The sequence below is a fragment of the Myotis lucifugus genome, unplaced genomic scaffold (assembly GCF_000147115.1).
Source record: "Myotis lucifugus unplaced genomic scaffold, Myoluc2.0 scaffold_112, whole genome shotgun sequence".
Classification (NCBI taxonomy): Eukaryota; Metazoa; Chordata; class Mammalia; order Chiroptera; family Vespertilionidae; genus Myotis; species Myotis lucifugus.
The window spans coordinates 2860777-2884373 of record NW_005871160.1 but is presented as its reverse complement, the minus strand read 5'-3'; positions in this window follow the sequence as shown (position 1 = coordinate 2884373).

The following is a 23597-nucleotide window of genomic DNA, read 5'->3' as shown; positions in this document are numbered from 1 at the left end:
TAGGATCTCAAGATAGGATCTCAAGCCATATATGTAATTTTAGGTGATACAATAATTTTAAATTAATAGCTACTTTCTATGACCAAAGAAAATAGTTTTATGAACAAAAACTATTTTCTTTTATAATACATTGACATAATTTTTAGAGCAAATTGATTTTAGGGGAAAAAATAATAGTAAGGTGGTACTCCGATATGACCAAAGTAATAAGAATGGCATACCAGAATGTCTAAAGTTTGGGCACCACTATTCTAGGCAAAGTCAGGAAGAAGGGCTTGTCTTAGTTTATTCAGGCTATATAAACTGGGTGGATTATAAAAAACAAACATTTATTTTTCACTGTTCTGGGGGTTGAAATGCCCAAGATCAAGGTTCTGGGAGATTCATTGACTGGTGAGAAGAGGCTTCCTGGCTCATAGACGGCTGTATTCTCACTCTCGCCTCACATGACCTAATCTCCACCCAAAGGCCCTGCATCCTAATACCATCACTTTCAGGGTTAAATTTTAACACAGGAAGTTTTCAAGGGTGGGAGGAAACAAACGTTCAGTCCATAGTTGAGCTTAAGAGGTAAAAGGCATTAGGATATTTTTGAATCAGCATTGTGTTAGAGCTGCTAGGCATTTATTGCTCTCAATGTTATTTAAGTGCTTCTGCCCTATCTCTCAGCATTGTGAAATGCACACAATAAATACTCGGTGCATGTCCATTTCTTTCTCTGTCATCTGACACTGGCCCTGCTCCTGAGTGGGTTAAATGCCCCCCATTGGTGATTAGACCCTCTCATTATGTCTGTCAAAAGGGTCATGACCACAGAGGCTGAACTCCATGCCTCCTCCTGGTCCTGAATCCCAAGGCCTTGACCATGCAGAGAAATGTCAAGCTTGGCCAGAAACTTTTCCCAAATTGCATATTTTTCTAAATTTCCAGTAAGACAGGCAATTCCCTACCTCAATCTTAGACTATTGCTCTGCAAAACCTTAAAGAAAACCAGTGATGCCAGGACCTTTCCATTTGAAGAATGGGGAAGTCAAACTGGCCCTAATATCTTTGATTTCAGCTGAGAGCACCATTTAGTCTGACGGGCAAAATGATAGCTACCAAGAGGGACGCCGCTACAGGCTGGAGATCCGATGGTGACAAGCAAATGCAGAGATGTCCTTTCTGCTAGCATCGGAGATACAAACATCCCGGATATAACTAGACACAGGAGCATGCCCAGAACCCAAGAAACCAGCATGATTAATGACAGGGAGGGGACATTTAAAAATGCGGTGGCTTCTGGTCAAGTGCAGAAAGGCCCAGGCCAAGGAAAAACAACACAGAACAAGCAGTTCAACTACTGAAATCAGATTATTTAGATCTTTATCAGCCAGAGGTCAGGGATGTACACTGTAGGGAAGAAATAAGGTATATTTTACAGGTGTGTTCAGTGTTACTACAATAAATCACTTTTTTAGAGGAAAGTAAAAAAAGAAGTTATCATCCATTAAACAACTATTATGTGCCAAGATTTTCACACAAACTATGTTGTGTCGATTTGTTTATTTATTCACTCAACAAATATTTATTAAGCACCTAATACATTGTTATAAGCGAGATGATATTAAAATGAAGGAGACAGTATCTTTCTCTTTAGGGACTTAGATCTCAGTGAAAGAGATAACAAGTAAAATAGTAAACATGCAGTAGAATTTCAGATATAAATACGTACTATGAAGAAATACAAAGCAAGTTAAGAGTGACTGAGGAGACAGGCTGTTATATATGACGTGATCATGGAAGGCCACATGATGAACTATGTGGGAGCCTACAACTTAAGGAAATCGCACAGCAACTTGAGTAAAGATGCAAGGGCAGTCCCAACCATGGGAAGAGCAAGTGCCCAGGACACAGGCAGGAATGACCTTGATCTATTCAAGGAAGAACAAAGAGGCCAATGAGGTTGGAGCTGAGCCAGTGAGGGAGAAATGGTAAAAATGAGGACCATGGAGGTGGTTAGATATCCCAGCAGGAACTGGAGGTCATCCCACCCTCATAATAATCTGCTGAGGGGGCCTTTCTGACCCTAGATTCTCAAATGCAGGAATCTCAGAAACTGGTCTCAAAGTTATTATCTGTCTTAGTACATATGATGTTGAATAAGACAATAAATATGCATCTAATGCATAATATAGTATTATAGTATATATAATTATATTATAGTATATATAATTATTATCATTAATGTAATTATATCATATAATTATTTATAATTAATATAATTATATATTATGTAAATGTAATTATGTAACATATAATTATATCAGATATAATGGAATATATAAATATCTATTATGTAAGTAATATATATTATGTACTTATATTCTATATAATAGAGTGAGATTATTAGAACCAGGATTTTAAAAGTGCATATCCAGCATTCACTTCACCACGCTATATTACCTCGATTACATCCTGAGTTATTTAGAAGTTTCAATAACAGATCATTTATAACAAATCTTCCTCTATAACATTAAAATTGATATTTATGCAATTTGAATCCATTCAATATATAATTATTGAGACTAAGTATGTGTCCAGAGAGTTCTGCTGAGGATAAGAAAAAAACTTTTCAGAGAGTTTTGTATCCAAAGAATTTATAATCTTAGTGGAGAAAATATTTCCATGGCAACTGACGCCATTTTGGAAATCTAGGCAACTAGAGAGACTACAAAGGGGAGATACTGATTTTGGAGATAGGGACTGGAAGGCTCGTTGAAAGCGTCTGGTAGGAGTGAGCATTTAAAGTAGAAAATGTTGCAATCCTAATAAAAATACCAATTTTTTTTTCTGGAGAAACAATATTTTTATTTGCTTGATTTGTTATAATAACTCTGATATGGAAAAATAAAATAAGAGTATGGAGAAAAAATGCAACAAGAAAACCAACAGGGGAAGAGAACCTGTAGCAAATATTAAAACATAGTATAGACCACCTTTAAGGAAAATGTTGTGCTAAGGAAACATGAATAGACAGAGTACCCAACTGGAACAGAATAGAAAGTTTAGAAGTAGAACCAAGTTGCAGGTGGAAATTGATGATAAAGATGATATCTCAAATCAGGGGGTGTACGAGTTTTCTAGGACTGCCACTAACTGAGTGGCTTAGAATAATAGAACTGTTTTAACTCACAGATGTGAAGGCGGAAAGTTCAAAATCAAGGTTGTAGGCAAGGCCACGCTCCCTCTGGAGGCTCTAGGGAAGGACCTGTTCCAGACCTCACTCTTGGCTTCTGGCAGCCTTAGTTGTTCCTTGGCTTTTAGATTTCCATCTTCTCCTGTCTCTTCACATTGTCTTCCCCTTATGTGTGTCTGTGTTCGTTCTAATTCCCTTTTTATAAGACATCAGTCTTATTGGATTAGGGCCCACCCCAATGACCTCCTTTAAACTTGATTATCTATGTAAAGACCAGATTTCTAAGTAAGGTCACATTCTGAAGTACTGAGGGTAATTAGTTCATCATCTCTTTTTAGGGGGACACAATTCAATTCATAACAATTGGGAATATATGTTGTGGGAAATAGCTCTTAAGAAAATGAGCAAATCACAACCATACTTCACAATGTACATCAGGATAAAATCTAAATAAATCAGAGATTTCAATGTAAAAACGAAAGTCATAGTGTTCTAGTATGAAACATGTATGAAAACCTTTAATAACTGAGAGGGATAAACAGTTTCCTAACTGAAGTCAAAATCCAGATAATAAAAGACAATATTGACACATCAGAGAAAAGATATTATTAAGAACATTTGACGGGGGAAAAAAATCCCCCATTCAAATGAAAGTCAAAATGCAAAAGACAAACTGCAAAAGATACATTCAAATTCTTTCATAAAACAATAATATCTCCCCAAAAAAGGTCTTAAAGTTTGAGTGCAATAGAAAATAAAAAATATGAAAATATGCAATATGTAGGTGTATCTAAACATATGAAAAGAAGACCAACCTTACTTATAATTATGTAAGTGAATATTTAAACTAAGCTGAAATACTACTCCTAGGGCTGGCAAAATTCAAAAGTTTAACAGTATATTTCGCTGGCTATGCTGGGGGAAGGAGGGATTTTCTTATAGTAGTTGTGGGAAGGTGATGGTTTCACCTCTATAGGAATAACTTGGCAATAATTAGTACATTATATATGCACTTACCCTTCAACCAAGAAAAATTATTTCCAAGTGTAACCCAAATATATAAAATGATTTATGCACAAAATGACTTAGGCATAAGGTTATTCACTGAGATATTGTTTATAATGACAAATATCTATCAATAAGAGATTGCCAAGCAGACCATGATACATTCACACAAAGAAACACTTAACAGCCATAAAAATAAATTTCTATAGCTTGATATGAAGTGAATCCATAATATTTATTCAGTGAAATAAATAAGGTATAGAACATAATATACATTGTGGTGCTTTTGTGTAATACAGGTGAATAAATATGCATGTGTTGGTTTTTGCAAAGAAAGAGAGTAAAGATAACCACAAATTAAGAAAATGGTTATCCCAGGGGAAGAGAAAAACAGGGAGGGGTCAGGTATTTGGAGAAGATAAGTTAGATTTTCTGAATATACTCTCTATTTCCTATACTCTCTATTTGTAAGTGTTGCATACCCCAAAATAAAATTATATGTAAAAAGCAATTGCTAATTTTGTAAACAAAATGAAATGAACACACCTGTGTACCAAGCTGATGACACAATCATAGAGATGTGAATTAAAGTGATGTTAAGCACAATATTTTGGCTGTTCATCCTCAGTAGTCAATGTTCAAAGGACAATAAAAGCTGAAAGTGTGTGTGAAAGCACATTTAGAAATCTAATTGCAGCAATGTTCTATTGCGATTTTGCAATTATTTTATTATATCAGTAGAGGCCCGATGCATGAAATTCGTGCAAGGGTCTCGGCCCTGGTAGAAGTGGCAGCGGCTTGCCTGGGCCCTTACAGCCACGGCTTCATCCAGAAGGTCGTCTGGAAGGACATCTGAAAGGATATATGGAAGGTTGTTCAGCTGTCCAGTCTAATTAGCATGTTATGCTTTTATTATTATAGATAGAATAATGCAAAAACAGTTTATGAAAATTACCTGAAATCAAAGCTTTCTTTTTTAAAAAATGTATTTTATTGATTTTTTACAGAGAGGAAGGGAGAGAGTTAGAGAGTTAGAAACATCAATGAGAGAGAAACATTGATCAGCTGCCTCCTGCACACCCCCTACATGCCCTTGACTGGAATCACACCTGGGACCCTTCAGTCCACTGGCCAAAGCTCTATCCACTGAGTCAAACAGGTTAGGGCTCAAAGCTATCTAGAGTAGGAGAAAACAAATGAGAGGATATACTCAAAGAAGTGAAAATCTTATAACAGCAAGTCTGAATTGCTATCAATAGTATATAATCAGCCTGGCTTGTATGGTTCAGCTGTTGAGCATCACCCAGAAATCAAGAAGTCACAGGTTCAATTTCTGGTCAGGTCATATGCCTGGGTTTCCGGCTCGATCCCCAGCAGGGGGTGTGCAAGAGGCAGCCAATCAATGATATTTCTCATCAATGTTTCTATCTCTCTAAAAATCAATAGCAAATATTTAAAAAATTATAAAAAATAGTATATAAACATAATATTTTGAGTTACCATTGGTTTTAGTCTTTTCATTGCATAGGGCTATAAAATAAGTGTTTTTAAAATGATTCCAAATATTATTCTTCTTAAAATGAATGGGGACTCCTTCAAAGCTGAGGATGGAGTACCTTTTTCTGTGCCCCCAATGAGGATGGGAGCCAGGTTTCTCAGAGTGAGAGGTTACAGGTAAACAAGTAGAAAATAATAGAGCGATCCATGTTGTAAGGGGTTAGAATTGGGGACATCAGTATGAATTTCCATTTAGCTTAATATAGACACAGATGGTTAGGCATGGAAATATTTATAGATGTATGCAAATACACAGGTTAATATGCACAAACATACATTTTCTCAGTCTGTTGGCTGAGAGCACACAGAAGCAATAGTACAAGGGGTATGTCTAGAACCCACGTTTTGGATTATAATGCCACACTCCAAACCAGAACCAGGGTTTCTTAACACAATGTTGCTTTTAAAACTGGGGTAGGAAATATACAAGATGGGCTGGAGCATATGGTAGTGACAGACACTAAACACACACACACACACACACACAAAATGATCCATAATGAAGACATGTGAACGGAATCCAGAGATTTACTGAAAGAGCTTCCAGTAGGAAAAAGGTAAAACACTTCAAATAACAACAACAAAAAAGTAATATTGGATTATAACTTAAAGCCCCATTATTATAAAACTAGAGGCCCAGCACACGAAATTCGTGTGTGGGTACAGTCCCTAGGCCTGGCCTGCGATCCAGGCCATCTTACCCAGCTGCCCGCAGCCAGCCCCATCCCCCGACACCACCCCCACCCCCCAGTTCCCCGTTTGCCATCAGGTGATCGGTGCTTGATGGCCAGGGGAAGGGACTGAGAGGTCGGCTATTCCCACCTGCTCGCTGGCCCCACCCCCGCAGTGGGTGGCCATCAGGTGATTAGAGCTTGCCAGCTGGGGAAAGGGACCAAGATGTGGTCAGTACGCCTCATAGTGACTGCTCCAGTGGTCATTCTGGTTGTTCTGCCATTAGGGTGAATTTGCATATTACCTTTTTATTATATAGGATAAACATCCCTGTGTCCAAACTGATATAAATAAATGAGAGAGAAGAGACAACCCTCCCTTGCAGAAGAATTCCAAATAATTCATGTAGATACTCTTCCCTCTAGGAGGTAAGGCATAATTCCCTACTCCATAAGTATGGGTTGCCCATAGTGACTTCATTTTAAAGAGTACAGAGAGTATGAAAAGAGGCAGGGAAGAGTAACTTTACCAAGGGAAATCTTGACAAACATTGACAAGATGATCAAAATCAACAGCAATGATGATAAATCATGTTGATAGAGCGTACCCTTGATATGAAGTATTGGAAAACTCTCTTTGATCCTATGGTCTTCACCCAAAACTCATTAACCCATTCATAAGAAAAACATCAAACAAAATTTAGGGACACTCTACAAAATACCTAACTAGTAGTCTTCTAACTATCACTGTCATAAAAAACAAGAAAAAATCTGAGAAAGTGTCACAGCCCAGAGCAGCCTAAGAATCCATGACCACTAAATGTAATGTGTGGTCTTGACTGGGATCCCGGAACAGAAGAAATTAGGTAAAAACTAAAGAAATCTAAATGAAGTATTGATTATAGTTAATAACAATGTAGCGATATGTGTTCATTAATGATAGAGAGTGTAGCACCTATATAATAAAAGGCTAATATACAAATACACTGAACTGCAGAACAACCAAACAATTGAACAACCTGTCACTATAATGTGTGCTGACCACCAGGGGGCACGTGCGGAACATGGCAGGTATCGGCCACAGTGGGATGGTTGGAACAGGTGAATAGGAATGCCAGACCACCAGTCACTGTCATTGGGGCGAGCCTCTGGTGATTACTGAAAATTTTTTGCTCCAGCACGCTGCGGTCCCGCCTGCCACTCGCACCCACTACCCACTCCCGGCCCCACTTGCACCCTCAGCTGGCACTGGAGTCGTTGCTCACACCCACTGCCAGCTTCTGGAGCTTGTCTGGATTGCTTGGCACCATCAGAAGGTGCGAGCAGTGGCCGCTGGCCCCAATTGCCCTTCAGGGCTTCTCCACCTCCTCCTGCTCCTGAGGGGCAATCGGGGCAGCAGCTGCTGCTAGCACTGGCCCCAATTGCTCCGTGCTGTCAGCAGATGTGAACAGGGCCAGCTCCGTCAGTACCTGGGAGTGGTGGCAGCAGGAGTGGGGCTGCTGGCAGACAGGGGACCAAGGGCCATGGCAGGAGGGGCTGGGCAGAGGTGTGGAGGATGGGCTGAGACCCACCCCTGTGCCCACTGCAGCCTCGAGGCCCATAGTTCCTTTCAAGGTGCACGAATTCGTGCACTGGTCCCCTAGTACTGATATAAGATGTTAATGACATATGAACTCTTTTTACTATGTCCCTATTTTTCTGAAAACCTAAAACTGTTATAAAATAAAAAGCTTATTTTTTTAAAAAGACTATAGTTGCATAGGGGTAGGTTATTTTAAAACTAGCAGAAATCTAAAGATATTTCAATAAGAACCCACCCTCTTATTCTGTTTTCTTGTTAAGGAAAACAGATGCCCAAAGAGAATAAAGAATATGTGTGAGATCACATAGTATCAAAACTTACTCAGAATCATGGCTATTTCATTTTATTCTGAATGGTGATACAAGCTAAAATACTAATTTAAGTTACCTGAATCCAAAAAGTTTCTTTTGAAAATGTTTGAATTCATTTCTGGTCCAGCAATTTTTTCCCAAAAAGTTAACAAAAATTAGTCAGATTCTAAAAAGACTTGTCCAAAATTGTTGGGTCTACCAAGATAACAGTTAACCCACAGAATTAATGAGTGTTTCTCTAAATATCTCCAAAGGAAAGCCCCAATGCCTCAAGCACATGGGGAAATACTTCAGTTGAATTCTTATGGGTTGACCTAACCTATAGCTTAACACCCAAAGTTTTCAGGGACTCAGACTAAGCAGGCTTTGAGAAACTAATAGTGCTTATCAGTTTTAGAAGAGACTAAAATCTAATTTAGAAAGCCATCTTATTGATCCATGTGTAATGAGACATATACATGTCTCATAAACCAAAACTGGTGTTAACATGAGCAGCCTGAACTTACTCGTTATTGGACCAACATAAGAAGCCATGTTATAATCGAAATTATGTTCAGTTAGCATAGAACCAGAGCAAGCTAGCGTAAGTTGACTGATTGGAATAATTAATAGATTTACACTCACACACCCTGTCCATTTTGCCCTAGGGAACTACTTCCTTAGGCAACACTAGCCATCCATTGCATCTCTACCTCCCTGGTTCCTCCATTCTAGGGTTTGGTCAACCTGACTTCTCCTCAGAATCACCTGGGGAGCTTTGAAAAGGAGGTGATGCTGGAGGCCCACCCTGGCATGGCTCTGGGGTAGGACTCAATCCATGCCACGTTGGCACTTTCAAATAGCTCCACAGATCCGTCTGAGATGAAGTTACAGTTGGAAATCACTGATCTCTATTATCTATTCCCCCTGATATATTCCCACACGCCACTTCTGAGGGCTGAATTACTTTATTCTGAAACTTCTTTATTTCAATGAACTGGGAAAGCTAGAATGATAATGCCAACTTTGTATTTTAATAGACAAGTGCTGCTACCAGTGTAGCAACACGCACACTGTATGCTGATGAATTGCAATGTTCAATTCAGATAAAATATATCTTTATTCATATATACTTTTATATCACCCTTTATAAGAAGGGGAATTATATTCTGTCCGACATTTCCTCAAGTTGGAGAGTAACTCCTTCCAGCTTTTCCTGGGTCTACCATAAAGGCAGCCTGTGTCGTGGTTGCCATCACTGGAGAACCATGAGAGAGGGCGGCAAGACGTGGGTTTAGTATATTTTAGTTTGTAAAGTGCACATAATTATTTTGTAAAGTGATACTCCTGGTTTTCTGTGGTTCTAAATGGTCAATTTTCTATGCTGTCTCTTCCCTCTCATTCCCAGCGCTAGAAGTGGGCTTGAGAGGGGGCAAGAGACATTGCACATGACTCATGCATGGATGTGTGTGTCTAAGTGACCTACCCTCATCCTCCCTGCATTACTTATGGTTGTGAAAGGTTTATCAGGTCTTCACTTCAGCAAAGAGAGAAGGACACAGACCAGAATGAAAACATGGTACAAACAGGTTATTTTTAGTTGTTATAATGTTTTCTGTTTCAATATGAGACAAAATAGGTATTATGTTGAAATTAAATTTCTAATTTTGTAAAGAGTTTTAAAATGTTATTTCTTAAATAAGTTACCCTTTGCAAAGAAATTGGAAATTGACAACTAATAGTTGAGAGACACGGAAGGGAATCGGAGATGTTACAATAAAAACATAAGAAGGCAATGATTAATATTACTAATTTAGCAGCACTCTAATACTGTTAGGCTCAAAGACTAATCTACATGCTATTGTATATTTCCTTTGTATCCAAGGCTTGTGCACTGTGTGGCATAATACTCTAAGGGGAACGGAATTATCTCTAATAATGGGGTAACCTTGGTCACCATCCACATTTACCTGTGTATCTGCTCTCACCTTTTACTTCTTCCTTCCAAGTCCTCAGCCCAGGCTACACACATCTGACTGCTTTTATACATCCTCCTTCATGGACCCCATCTATCATCCTTCAATACATCTGTGCACACTGAATACACCTGCCTGAATCTATTGCATGTCACACTTTTTCCACTAACACAGATTTCCATGAAGCCCAAATTTTAAAACATATCAGAAATAAGACATAGTGTGTGTTTATACTCTGCTTTATTGCCTTTGTTTAGGTTTCAATGTCATCCCATGATTTAATTTTTATCTCATGAATGGTGGCCTGGAAGTGTGGCCCTACCTTTTCCAAAACTCATTGGGAGGAACTTTCATTCCAGAGCTGACACCAGATTTAGCTCCGAAGTGTCCAGAGTCAAAGTCTTAGCTGGATTTCAGGACTGGGGGGGGGGGGGGGCGGCGGGGGGAAAGCAAAGGAAGTAAGCACGCAATCCTCTCAGTGAGCATGCAATACTCTCACTCTGGCTTTCTTTGTGGAGCACTGTCTTCCACCAGCTATGAAAGCATCAAGGGAAAACAACCAAGACAGCCTCTAATTATCTGTAAATTCAACCCTATTGAAAGCTAAAGGGAAAGGGCAAATTTAGGCTTTGAGTTGCTCCATCCATGACCATTAAGGGACCTTTGTTATGCCTAGCCAACCCCCTTCATACCGCTGGCACCACTCTCTTTTCTTATAAATTTCACTCCAGTGCTCAGTTCGGCGAAGCAAAGCAAGCAAGCTGGGTATTCATAGAGTGTGACTGCATGCCCTAGTCTTTTTCTGATTTTTCTCCCCTTCAGTCTCACTCACGCATACCTCACTTCAGAAAGCCTGTATTTGGTACAGAAGGAGAACAACCAGTTTAAGAGTAATACTTGTGGAGAAATAGATTTCATGACTGTAAAATGAGCTACATCTTCCTGTTTTCCACAGAAATATTTGGTCAAATGAGTGCTTTCCCTAAGTGAAGACATTCTCTAGTCTTTCTGTCTCTGCTCCTCCCAATTTCTCTCTCTCTCTCTCTCTCTCTCTCTCTCTCTCTCTCACACACACACACACACACACACACATATATCTAATATTTTATCTCTAAAAGTTACTCACTTTGGAATCAGGTAAATCTGGTTCAATCATTAACCTACCCATTTACTAGCTGTTTCTTATTTATTTGTTTTCTGTTTGTTTTAACTTAAATTCTCAGAAGTAGGAATGAAAATAATATTTATCGTAGGTGTTTATTCTGAAATTTCAGTGAGATAATATGAATAACACACTAAGCACAAGGGCTGGCATGGTACCAATAATAACAATGACGTTGACAATGGTGATAATAATAATGATGTGGGAGAATACAGATGCGATAACGGTAACTTCCATGTGTGGATTTCGGCAAGGGAGCCTATCAATACTTGACACATGATGTCCTAACCCTCACGGCATATTTTAGGACAAACAATGACTGGCAAAATCAATGACTCACAGTGTGAGGGAATGAAATGTTGCCCAATGAAAAGAGTCAAATAAGGTTCAAAGTAGATTTAACCAACGTGTGTTAGCTTTTGATTCTTGTTTATGTTTTAAAGGAAGATCAGTAGATCAGTTGATAGATTAGGCAATAACACTTACTGACCTCACATGAAAGGGAGTCCCTAGCCAGGAAAGAAGATACCCAGAATACCATGTGCTTAGGCATCTTCTAGCTAATTATATGGGGGCACTGGGCCATTCAAATTCACACAAATGATGGGGAGTACAAATGTGACCAATATTATCAATTTCAATGGAATGCTAAGAAGGCAAGTCTGACTTGGAGGCATGAACAAGAGGAATTATTGGGGTGACCACAGGAGGAGAGAAACCAGAACAGACTCATGTAGAAAGACTAAATGAACTATTAAGATAATGTTTTGGAAAGTTTTAATGGCATGAAACAAAGCTTATAGTACAATTTTAAGTTTTAAAAAAGCAATATTCAAAATTATATATAGTACATAATTTGAAACATACAAAATCTTGCTCATTTCTACATTACTTTTTCATTCCTCACCATACACTTTCCCTAACATTAGAAGAAAAGATGTTAATGGTTAGTGATATTTGGATGACAGGAATTAAGATAATTGTTTTTTTCTTTCTGTATCATTTTCTATTATTCAAAAAATTCACAATGTATGTTAACTAATTATACAATTGACAAAAAAATAATAGTGAGAGAAAGCTCTATTTCCTTGGTTTGTTAAACTCACCTACTTCATCTAGCTGCTTCCTTCATAATCTCCCTACTCATTCCGCTCTTAGTTTCTTTAGAAGGACATACCTGATCCAAGCAATGTAGGTTAAGGGCCACGGCCATTATCCCCAAAGCACTCGTGTTCACCCAACCCATATCACATGCACTGTAATTAATTTTCTGTGTCTTTCCTAGATGTTAAACTCTGAGGACAGGGACCATCTGTGACTGCACTGTTGCATTTCAGTGCTCATAATACTTGATCCATAGTAAGAATAGAAAAAAAAAAAACCCAAAACAAGGATTGATGTGAAACTGTACCTAAAAAAGAGAGGACACGGGGGATGTATTGCTTCAGTGGTGAGTAGAACTAGAAGGGATTCCCAAGAAAAGGGGTGTCTCTGAAGTTGAATGCCAGGGAACCAGGGCAGGAATAGAATTGTCTGCTTAAAACAGTCATAGTCAGGTGAGGGCAAAGGAAGGTAGAGAAAGGCAGGTTGAACACACACTACAGGCAATACTATGACCACCGAGGTTCAGTGACAGTCTTTGTTGGTATAAGGGGTTGAGAAGGCATCATCCAGAATGTGGAAGAGGTAACGGTTGTGGCAGGGAGGAAATAAAGAAGAGAGGTTTTGTCCCTGGGACCAGACAAAAGTGTGAGTGACAATAGAGGGGGCAGAGTCTCTTTGTCTGCTGGACTCCTGAAACTGCTGTGTCATCCTCCTCTAACCTGCTCAGAGGGCCTGGCAGCCGCTCTAGCCTCCTCACCCAGATATACTGGGAGGGGTGGGGGATGTAAAGAGGGAGATGGTCCCTATAAGAACCAGCAAACACAAGCTCCCCCTGCCCCATCACACAACCAGGAGCCTCCTGCCCCACTGCTGTTTCTGAGGGGATGGTGCCTTTGCTTATATTCTTTTGAACAAATATATTTGCAAGTCAAACATGCTATCCTGCTTAACTCCCTTGCTAAGTAAATAGAGCCAAACCTGACAAAATATCTCTTTAGGACAGAACTTAAAGCCAATTATGTGAGTTTCCTATTTGAAAAGCTGCTTCGGGTTTCTGGACCCCATAAGAGAAAACCTGCCTCCTGGAGTTAAAGCTGCTTTAAGATCCTGGGGAATGTTATTCCACAAAAGGCGGGAGAAAACAGGCTGCTGACATGGGTCTTCCACTTGGCTTCACCGTCGTGAGAGAGTTATTACAAATCCACTGCACCACTTCAGACAGAATTTAATTACAAAGGAACCGGGGCATTAGCAGGTTATCTTCAGAACACGGAGAGTAGCTTAAACTGGCCAAACACTATGTCCTTCCCAAGGAAAGGTCTTAAAGAATAGCCAGAGTAATAACCAAGCAAAGAAAAAACTTTCTGTGTGTAAGCTGCTGTGAAAATTCAAGCATCCTGCAATGCCCTGCAGTCTTCCTTCACGTTGGAAGGTGACATATGTGGCCAACCCTCTGTGGCTATAAAAGAGTTGATTCTCAGATCACACTGGAGCCTGAAACGTGTTTATGACATTGAAACCCTTTCGGCTTTGAATTGCTATATCGTGGCCCTTGGCGTTTTTACTAGTACTCGGATTTCTGGGCTAAGTGTGATGCTCCAGCAGGTAGCCTTTACTTCTGATTTTACTTGGATACTGAGACGCCGTATTGCTAGCTTTTCTGGAGCTGAGGAAAGTATTTGCGGATACTCAGGATGTAGGATGGTTGTCAGGGTGGGTATCAGTCAGCGTTTTCAGTGGATTGATAGCAATGGAATGTGATCTGGATAAATTCAATGGAAAGGGATTCACGGGAAAGATAAGAAGGAGGTCACAGAACTGATGGAAGACTTGAGAACTAGGCTTACAACTGAGCTGGCATGAAGAGTGCTCTGAGGATTAGGAGGAACATGGCCATCCTTTGACAGCAGGAAATAGCTGGCCCACTGGTAAAGTAATCTCCACTTAACACTGCATTCAAGAACCCACTGGATCAAGGTTGAAAGCCTCAGCTTATAGGTAACACAGAGAAGAAGAAGGAATAGAAAGGCAGCCCTACCTCACACCCAGACCAGACACAATGAGGAATTGCTACCCCCCCTCTCCCCACATATCCGGGTCCTCTTAGGTAGACAGAATTGAATGTGGTTAGCCAAAAGCTGCTAGATCGTCCTTCTGGTTCAATAGTCATAGCAAATGGGTGCAAAGAAGACCTTGGGAGATTCACCCAGTAGGGCAACACACAATCTGGACACAGCTAGTTTTCCTGAATTTAAGAAAAGGCACTAGCCAACATATCACATTAGTGCAGCAAATGCTTTAAACTTACTTTTAATGCATTTTTTAATCTTTTAAAATTTTGATTTTAAATTATAAAGAATAAAGTGGTTATTTTGGGAAGGCATAGTGGCAGGAAAAAGACTATGTTATTACTCATAATTCCATCAATTTAATTGCTGATGAGATTCCAGTTAGTTTCTTCTGTTTCCTTTGTATGATATTTTCTAAATAGATGTATTTGTACATTCTGCTTTTCTTCTTATCATCATAACATGAATTCTCCATATTATTAAAAAGCTTCTTGTAAATATTATCTTAATGGTTGCATAATATTTCCTACCGTTAAGTCACTATACTCTTTGCATACACGTCTTGGTTCATACACTTCTTTTTCCATTTTACCTTAAATGTCATTACTTTTAGTAGAATTATTAGATAAAAAAATTTTATCAAACTCTGATAACATACAAACTTTATTTGATTTTTAATGCACCAGGCAAGTGTTAGAATAACAAATCTCATATTTTCAGATCTGAATATTTTAATTTTAAAAAAATGACAATTTCATAATAAAAATATATTCTCTATTAAGTTTAAGTTATACTCCCTAATTTTGTACTTCTGTGAATACTGGCGAGCATTTGGAGAGTTAGTGGGACATAGACTAAAACAAGGGACCTCATTTTGAAGTCTAACTTGTCTGTTTATTAACCGTGTGACTCAGGACAAGCCATTTAACCTTTCTAAGCTTCTTTCTTTATTCACAAAATAGAGAAATAACAACCATCATAGATTTTTGTGACGATTAAGTGAAGTATTCATACATAAAATTGGTTTGTAAAATATAAAGCTATCTATAAATCAAAGGGTTTTCTTAGATGCCAATATATTCAGGAACTTGGGGTGAGGAGTGTCCTCAGAAAAAGCTCATTCAAACGCATCCCTACTTTCACACAAGTACACAAAGTATGGAAGTCCCTGCGGTGTTTATGGATCTAATATCTAATATCTAATATCGTGTCTGACTGAGATGAGGCCCTTGTTCCTCACCTGCAACGCAGTGGCAAATTAATTTTTCCTTATAGTTTAACACGGCGATTTTCAACCTTTTTCACATAAACTAATTACTAAATTCTGCGGCACACCAAAAAATATATTTTTTGCTAATCTGACAAAAAATAGGTATAATTTTGATTCATTCACATTGGACTGCTGCTACTGATGTGTTGGCTGTTGTCATTTTTTTTTTAATTTGATGATCTAAGAAAAAAGAAGTCAGTGCCCCTGACTAAATCATCAGGTAGTACATGTTTTAAAAATTCTTGCAGCACACTGGCTGAAAATCTCATCTGCTTCTCAGGATGTTACCACTATCAAAATTGTATAGCATTTCAAACGAATGAGAGAAATCCTAACTTTAACCCATTGTATCTCCTTCAGCGTGTTGGGAATTAAAGCTACTCTCAAGGAAATCCTCTCCTGACAAATGGTTCCCACCACCTTCCTCAGAGCTCAGGATGAGTCACACCCACAGTTATAATGCCACACAATTCAAAACATCACCAGGGACAGATACAAGGCCAAGTAACCCCCACTAGTCATCACTAAGAGGAACTTAGTCTCCTAGAACCATGTGCCCATTGAGTCAGGAAGCTTGTAACTGTCAAAAGGCCAGGGGTTTTACAGAATCAGAAACACATCCATGGTAGGCTTTTGTTGGAGATTCTAGCATGTTTTATTTTACTAAAACTTAGAGTTCTTGACTTAGGATAGACCTTGTCCTGACTGGAATGTTATCTAAAAAGGATAGAAGCCAAAGAAGAATTTTGGTTTTGTGTGTATTAAGGGTGTGTGGAGTCCCCAAAGATTCATTTTTAAAATGAATTAATTACAACTTCACCCACCTCAAGGTGAGGGACATAGAAAAACAGCTAAGGTTTTTTTTTTTTTATGATGTTTAGTATTTTTGTATTTTTTTAAATTTTATATTTTAAAAATAAATTTGTTTAATCATTTTTTCTCTATAAAATGAGATGAGTAATAGATTCTACATTTAAGCCTCCTCATGAGTATTAAATAATTTGTGTAAACCAATTAGAGTAGTTTCTGGCACATAGTAAGTGCTTAATTAATATTAATGGTATTATTATAAGAATTAGTCCTTTGAGAATCTTGGTAGAAAAGTAAAAGGTTTCCTTAGTTAAGTAAATTTTGGAAAACATGATTATAGTTTTACCTCTTTGGAGATTCACAACATAAACTAACTTATCAAAGGCTCTGAAAAGTCCTGCACATGTTTAACAATATTTACTACACCAAATTGACCACACAATCATTTTGGGCTTTTTCTTTATTTTGCTTGCTAACATCTTTCCTCATTGTTCCCTGAAATGAGCTTCTCATTCATTCACAGAGTACAATTCCAATTCTTCTTTTAGAAGGAGCAACTTGAACACATCACTACAGATGGCAAATCCCACTTATTAGGCTATATTTGGGATAGCCTCATATCTGTCTCCTACACATGGTCTAAGTCAGTGGTTCTCAACCTTCCTAATGTCGCGACCCTTTAATACAGTTCCTCATGTTGTGGTGACCCCCAACCATAAAATTATTTTCGTTGCTACTTCATAACTGTAATTTTGCTACTGTTATAAATTATAATGTAAATATCTGATATGCAGGATGTATTTTCATTGTTACAAATTGAACATAATTAAAGCATAGTGATTAATCACAAAAACAATATGTAATTATATATGTGTTTTCCGATGGTCTTAGGCAACCCCTGTGAAAGGGGTCACGACCCACAGGTTGAGAACTGTTGGTCTAAGGGAACTGCCTTCTTAGATGGTGGAGAAGTTTTCTTTAGACGAGGTTTCTTTTCTTTTCTTTTTTTAAAAATATATTTTATTGATTTTTTACAGAGAGAAAGGAAGAGGCATAGAGAGTTAGAAACATCGATGGGAGAGAAACATCGATCAGCTGCCTCCTGCACACCTCCTACTGGGGATGTGCCCGCAACCAAGGTACATGCCCTTGACCAGAATCGAACCTGAGACCCTTCAGTCTGCAGGCCGACACTCTATCCACTAAGCCAAACCAGCCAGGGCTAGACAAGGTTTCTAAAAAGTTTTGTTCCTTCTAGAACAAAATTGCACTTTATCCAATACCCCAAAAGCCCCAGGAAAGAAAGTCTCTGTCAATGGGATTTTTTTATGTTCTATGCAAATTACTATTGCTTGAATTACCAAAATCTCTAAATCTGATGTCTTCTTTTGCTTTCAAGAGTTAGGATGGGTCAGTGCAAGTTTTGGTTAAGTAAGTAAACAGGGATAATATTTTTTTCTTTTTCTTCTTGGGGTTCAGCAGTGAACAGAACTGAGCCAGTTTATAGAAAAATCCCCAGGCCTTTGGAATTGGTGATCCGGCATGTAGAGGCTCCTCAAGGCTATTCGTGGGATGTCCAGGGTCAGACCTGACCCATGCTATTCACTGGTCCCAGCTCCTGGGCCCAGAGAACCCCTGACACACTCTTTGTTACTTACAGAGAGCCTATCTTCTCTACCCTCCTTTAGGCTAATCTGTAAATAGATAACATGGTATGCAGGTGGGTGGCATTTTTCTCCTGGACATTTCTGTCCTTTGGGTACACTATGCTTATTCCTGGTATTCTCCGGGCACACTCCAGGCACAACTATGAAAGCTCAAGAGACCCCTCCACTTTTTCCTTCAGATGATTCTTAAACTTCTTAATCCTACTGTCGTGACTGAGAATTTTCCTTCATAGCCCCTGTGAATACTTGTAATTACACACTGACCTGTGGGATTATTTGTCTGCTATATGACTCCACCAATAAAATTTAAGCACTTTGAAGTCAGGGCCCATATTTCTGTTGATCTCCATTTCATTCCCAGGGTTTAGTGCAATGCCTAGCACTTTAGAAGTACAATGGATGTTTGTGTTATAGATAAGTTAATAAATATAACCTATATTCCAATTATTCCCTGAATATATAACATTTCCTCATTCTCCTGTGCTGTTGTATAAGTGACATGCTACTTCCAAGATACTCTGCACGTAAAACATTTGCTCTGTGCTGTGACAACTCATTGTCTTCTCTTCTACACTGTCCCAGACATCCACCCCCTCAGCAAAACAGATGTTTCCTCAGTGTGACCCTAATCACCCAGAGTGTACTTCCGTAATGGCAAGCCATTGCATTTCATTGTAAATTATGTTCCTATTACCTACTCTCACTGTACAGTGAGTTTAAGAACAAGTGACTTTGTATTGGCAACAGCAAGCAAAGTGCATGCAAGGTATTATTTATGTTATAAATATCCTATATAATAAAAGGGTAATATGCAAATTGACCCTAAGGGCAGAATAATCAGTTGTGTTGCTATGATGCGCACTGACCACCAGGGGGCAGATGCTCAATGCAGGAGCTGCCCCCTGGTGGTCAGTGCACTCCCACAGGGGGAGCTCCACTCAGCCACAAGCTGGGCTGATGGCTGTGAGCACAGCAGCAGTGGTGGGAGCCTCTCTCGCCTCCTCCACAGTGCTAAGAATATCCGACTGATGGCTTAGGCCCGCTCCCCGTGGGAAGCAGGCCTAAGCCATCAGTCGGATATCCCCCAAGGCTCCTGGGCTGCCAGAGGGATGTCTGACTGCCAGCTTAGGCCCAATTCCCCAGGGAGCAGGCCTAAGCTGGCAGGTGGACATCCTCTGAAGGATTCTGGACTGTGAGAAGGTGCAGGTTGGGCTGAGGGACCCACCCAAGTGCACAAATTTTCATGCACCAGGATTCTAGTTTCTTAAATAAGTGAATTACATGAGAAAATTATACTTTATTATTTAAAGGGGCTATAGAGATTCTCTTATTTTATAAATAAGGAAATGTAAGTTACAAAATATTTTTTTATCTTCTAAATAAATCAGAAGTAAATCAAGTGTCTCTCTTGTCCATCATTATATCCTTAATGTCTTGTTTGGCAGAGTATGCATGTTCAATAAATAATGCTTAAATGTTATAGTTTAAAATATAATAATTAATTAGTGATGATGCTAGGTCAAGAAGCAAGATGTTCAAATGCCAGATTCATCATCATCTCTCTCTCTCAATGTGTGCCTCATTAAAGAGTGCTGCCTGACTTCTTGTAGTTGTTTTCAAAGGTAAAGTCACCTATGCATTTCCAATTTAAAATAATCCTCTTTGACTCTGTTTCCTCTTTTATTTGTCTATTCTAAGTTCGATCTTCCTTCCTTGAAAAAGACTTGCATAATCTAAACTCCCTAAAGATTCAGTTCAAATCCAAATTAAACAGTCAACCATGAACATAGAGCAGCTACAGCTGTGATTCTTGGGAAACAAACCAAGGTAGTGAATATTGAGATAGAGCTGGCATACAAGCCTCTGTGCTCCCTTGTCCATTTGTAAAATACTCCCACATCTTTCAAAATTCAGCTCTAGCATCGTCTATTAAAACTAGTTAAATTATACTGGTTCTTCACAAGATATTTTGCAAAATTTTTAAAGGATTTTCAATGAATTGGTGAAATTGTCAGTAAATACTAGGTGCTGGATTAGGAGAGAAAATTGTGTCTATCATGTGATCTCAATTTTGAGATAAATAGTTAAGAGAAAAAAATAGAAGAAAGCATATCAAATTATTAAGAATGGTTTTCAAGGGTGGTCATTCTCTAGAAAATGTAGTCTTTTTATTTGTATCTATTTTCCAATTTTTTTTCCAGTGAGCATGTAAAACTCCCATAACCATCCAAAGGTAATGTCATATTTTAGTCTAATCCATTCTCAGGAAAAGATCTGCAATTAGTTATTTATACATCAGTATGGTTTTATGTCATGACTTCACTCCTCCAGAGACATTCTCCTGCAAGATCCATTCCTCATTGTGAAGTAAAAGGCTTTATCTCCAGTCAAAGAACTCTCAGAAATAAGAGGAGACGTAATAATACTGTGGAACAATGCAGTACAGTGGGAAAAGCATGAGTGTTTACAATCAGAACAATTTGGGTTTGCCCCTTACCAGGAGTATGATCTTCCCTGTTGAGATCCAGTTTCTTAATTTGAAAATGGGAATCATCAATGAGAGGAAGAAGTAAGCAGAGTCAAGAGGAATAGATGTGCTAAGTTGAAAATAAGATAGACTAGGCTAGTCAGATAAAGTGAGAGAGAAAAGAAGCAAAGAAGTAGACTCAAGTTAAGATACCACTGAAGTTTATTTAGTATCTACTATGTCCTGAACTTTGTTTTGCTTTGAATATATGCTTTGCTGAGGTAAATGAGACTTCAGTGATAATTTCATAAGCAGTGTGGTTTCAGTGGTTGGGTTGGGGCAAGAAATCTAAAGCTGAAATATTTATAGGTGCTCGGTTATACAAATAGTGACCCAGATTAGGACTTAGAGGTGTCAATTTTTTTCTACATTAGTTTTGCTTGGAGAATTTTAAAAACTGATGCCAGGGATTATGCTCAAATCAATGAAAGTGGTGGAATCCACTCACCATTTTTGAAAAACTTTTTCAGGTAATTCTCATATGTAGACAGGTTTGAAAACCACTGAGCTAGGCTTATGTTTTCTTCTATTTCTCTCTTTGTGTATGGCTCCCTTTTAATTTCCTTTCTTGGTGATTTAAAGGATGTTTACAGCAAGAAGCATCTCAAGGGGAAGATAAATTTCACAATTATTATTTCAATAAAAATTGATCCTATACTTTTATATCAAGGAGGCAATGAGGAGTGGCAGGGGCCAGAATAAATTGGAGAGCATATGTCCTGTCTTAAGGGGCATCTGCTTCTCACTCAGCTGCACCACTTTTTGCCAGTTGGAATGCCTGTTGGAGATCTTTATCCTTTTGAAAGAGAAACCAGAACTCGAGATTTTGTATAACTTTGCTTGATTTTTAAATGTTGGCTCCATTTTATATAACATTGTAGGGTCCAAACAAACCATGTCTGTGGGCCAATGCAACCTACTAGCCCCTGGTTTGTGACTTTGGAATTAAAACAGGACACAAGCATCTATCACAAAACCCTTCGAGGAGCTGGAGGAATGGGCTATTTTCATGAAATATGCCTGCTATGAAACTGAGCCTATCTTCAGGCTGTTGAGGAAGTGGCTCTTATCTTTGAACAAGAGAAATAGCACCTTCCCTGATGTTGGCAGTATTTAGTCCTTAAGCCTGCCCACCTGGTTTGGGTTTGTGCCCAGAAACCCAAGCCAGTCCCTGCAGGGGCCATAATGATAATTCCTAATACACTGTAGGTAACATATGTAATGTGCATATCACAGCAACTGGACATAGAAGACATGCAATAAATGTTTGCTTTCTCCTCCCCTCCAACTTTGCTGGCTTTCCACCTCTCTCACTCTCTCCCTGCCTTGAAATCTAAACATCTGACATGTCATGTCCTCCAGGATAGCCTTGGTCAATGCAATTGACATCTGGTGCTGTCATCATTTTTAAAGCTTTTGAGTACATGATTTAAACATTTATTGAGTGTGCTCTTTCCCACCCAGAGATCAGCAAGAGATTCTGACAGAGTGGTTCTAAGGCAAAATAGGTATAAAAGAAGGGCAATTTGGCAAAATCTATACAAATGTAAATTACATATCCTCTTTGACCTGAGAGTTCATCTAGGAATTTATCCTACAGGTAATTTATCGCTTATACATTTATTCAGAAACGGATGGATTTGACAGGCTCGATGCAGGAATCTTTTTTATGATATCAAAAACCGAAAACAACCTAAATATTTATCAAAAGGGAATACATATTTATACAATAGGATCCTCTAAAGCAGCATTTCTCAACCAAGGGTGATTTTGCATGCAAGGGAAATTTGTCAATTTCTGAAGGTATTTTTGCTTTTCATTACTGGGGAGGTGCTGCTGTCATCTAGTGGGTATAGGCCATAGAGGCTGCTAAACATCTTACAATTCACACGATGGCCCTAAGATGAAGAGCTCTATCTTTAATTTAAGAATTACTCATGAAATTTTCTAGTTAACTGATGGTCATTCTATATGATAAGGAACTCTAAAAAATGTAAGTCCTGTTCTAATCAAAAAGTATATACCCCAATAAATAAATAAAGCTTTATGGCATCTTCAGTGTTTATCAATAAGAAAGAAAACAATCCGGGAATGGTGTAGTTACCTGTTTGAACAAAAGAAAATGCCCCAAAAATGGAGGTGTGGGGTGGGGATTGGTATCAGAGACATTAAATAATGTTGACATATAAAGAACTATATGATTCTATCAGCATTTCTGTTGTGCACATTTAGAATTTTTAAGGCAGTAAATACTTTTGTATATGCCACTTTTTTACTATGTAAAATAGCCTTTTATAAATTGGCCTCTTAGTTATATCAGCCCTTCCAATCAAGCATCCAATTGTAATCCTGGCTCCCTCCCTTGAATCAGTTTTCACTAGTGGTATATTAAACATACAGCCAATACTATATCGTTATGATCTCCATCTGCAGACTCTGATACTTTCAATGGCCCTAGGAAGATTTCCTTTGGGTACTTTGAACAAAGACAAAATAGGCACTCGACTATCCTGAAGCAATTATAAAGCGGGGTTGTTCAATTTTGTATGGTGAGAATTCATTTGCCTTACTCCTAGCCTAACATCACTGCATATAAATGCAACAAAACTATAGGCTCAGACTCAATCCTGGCATCACATATCAGAACATTGTATCTTATCAAACACATTTCTCAGGTGAAATAGCTGCATATAGTTACAGAAATGTTTCAGCCACAAATGTGATTGCCA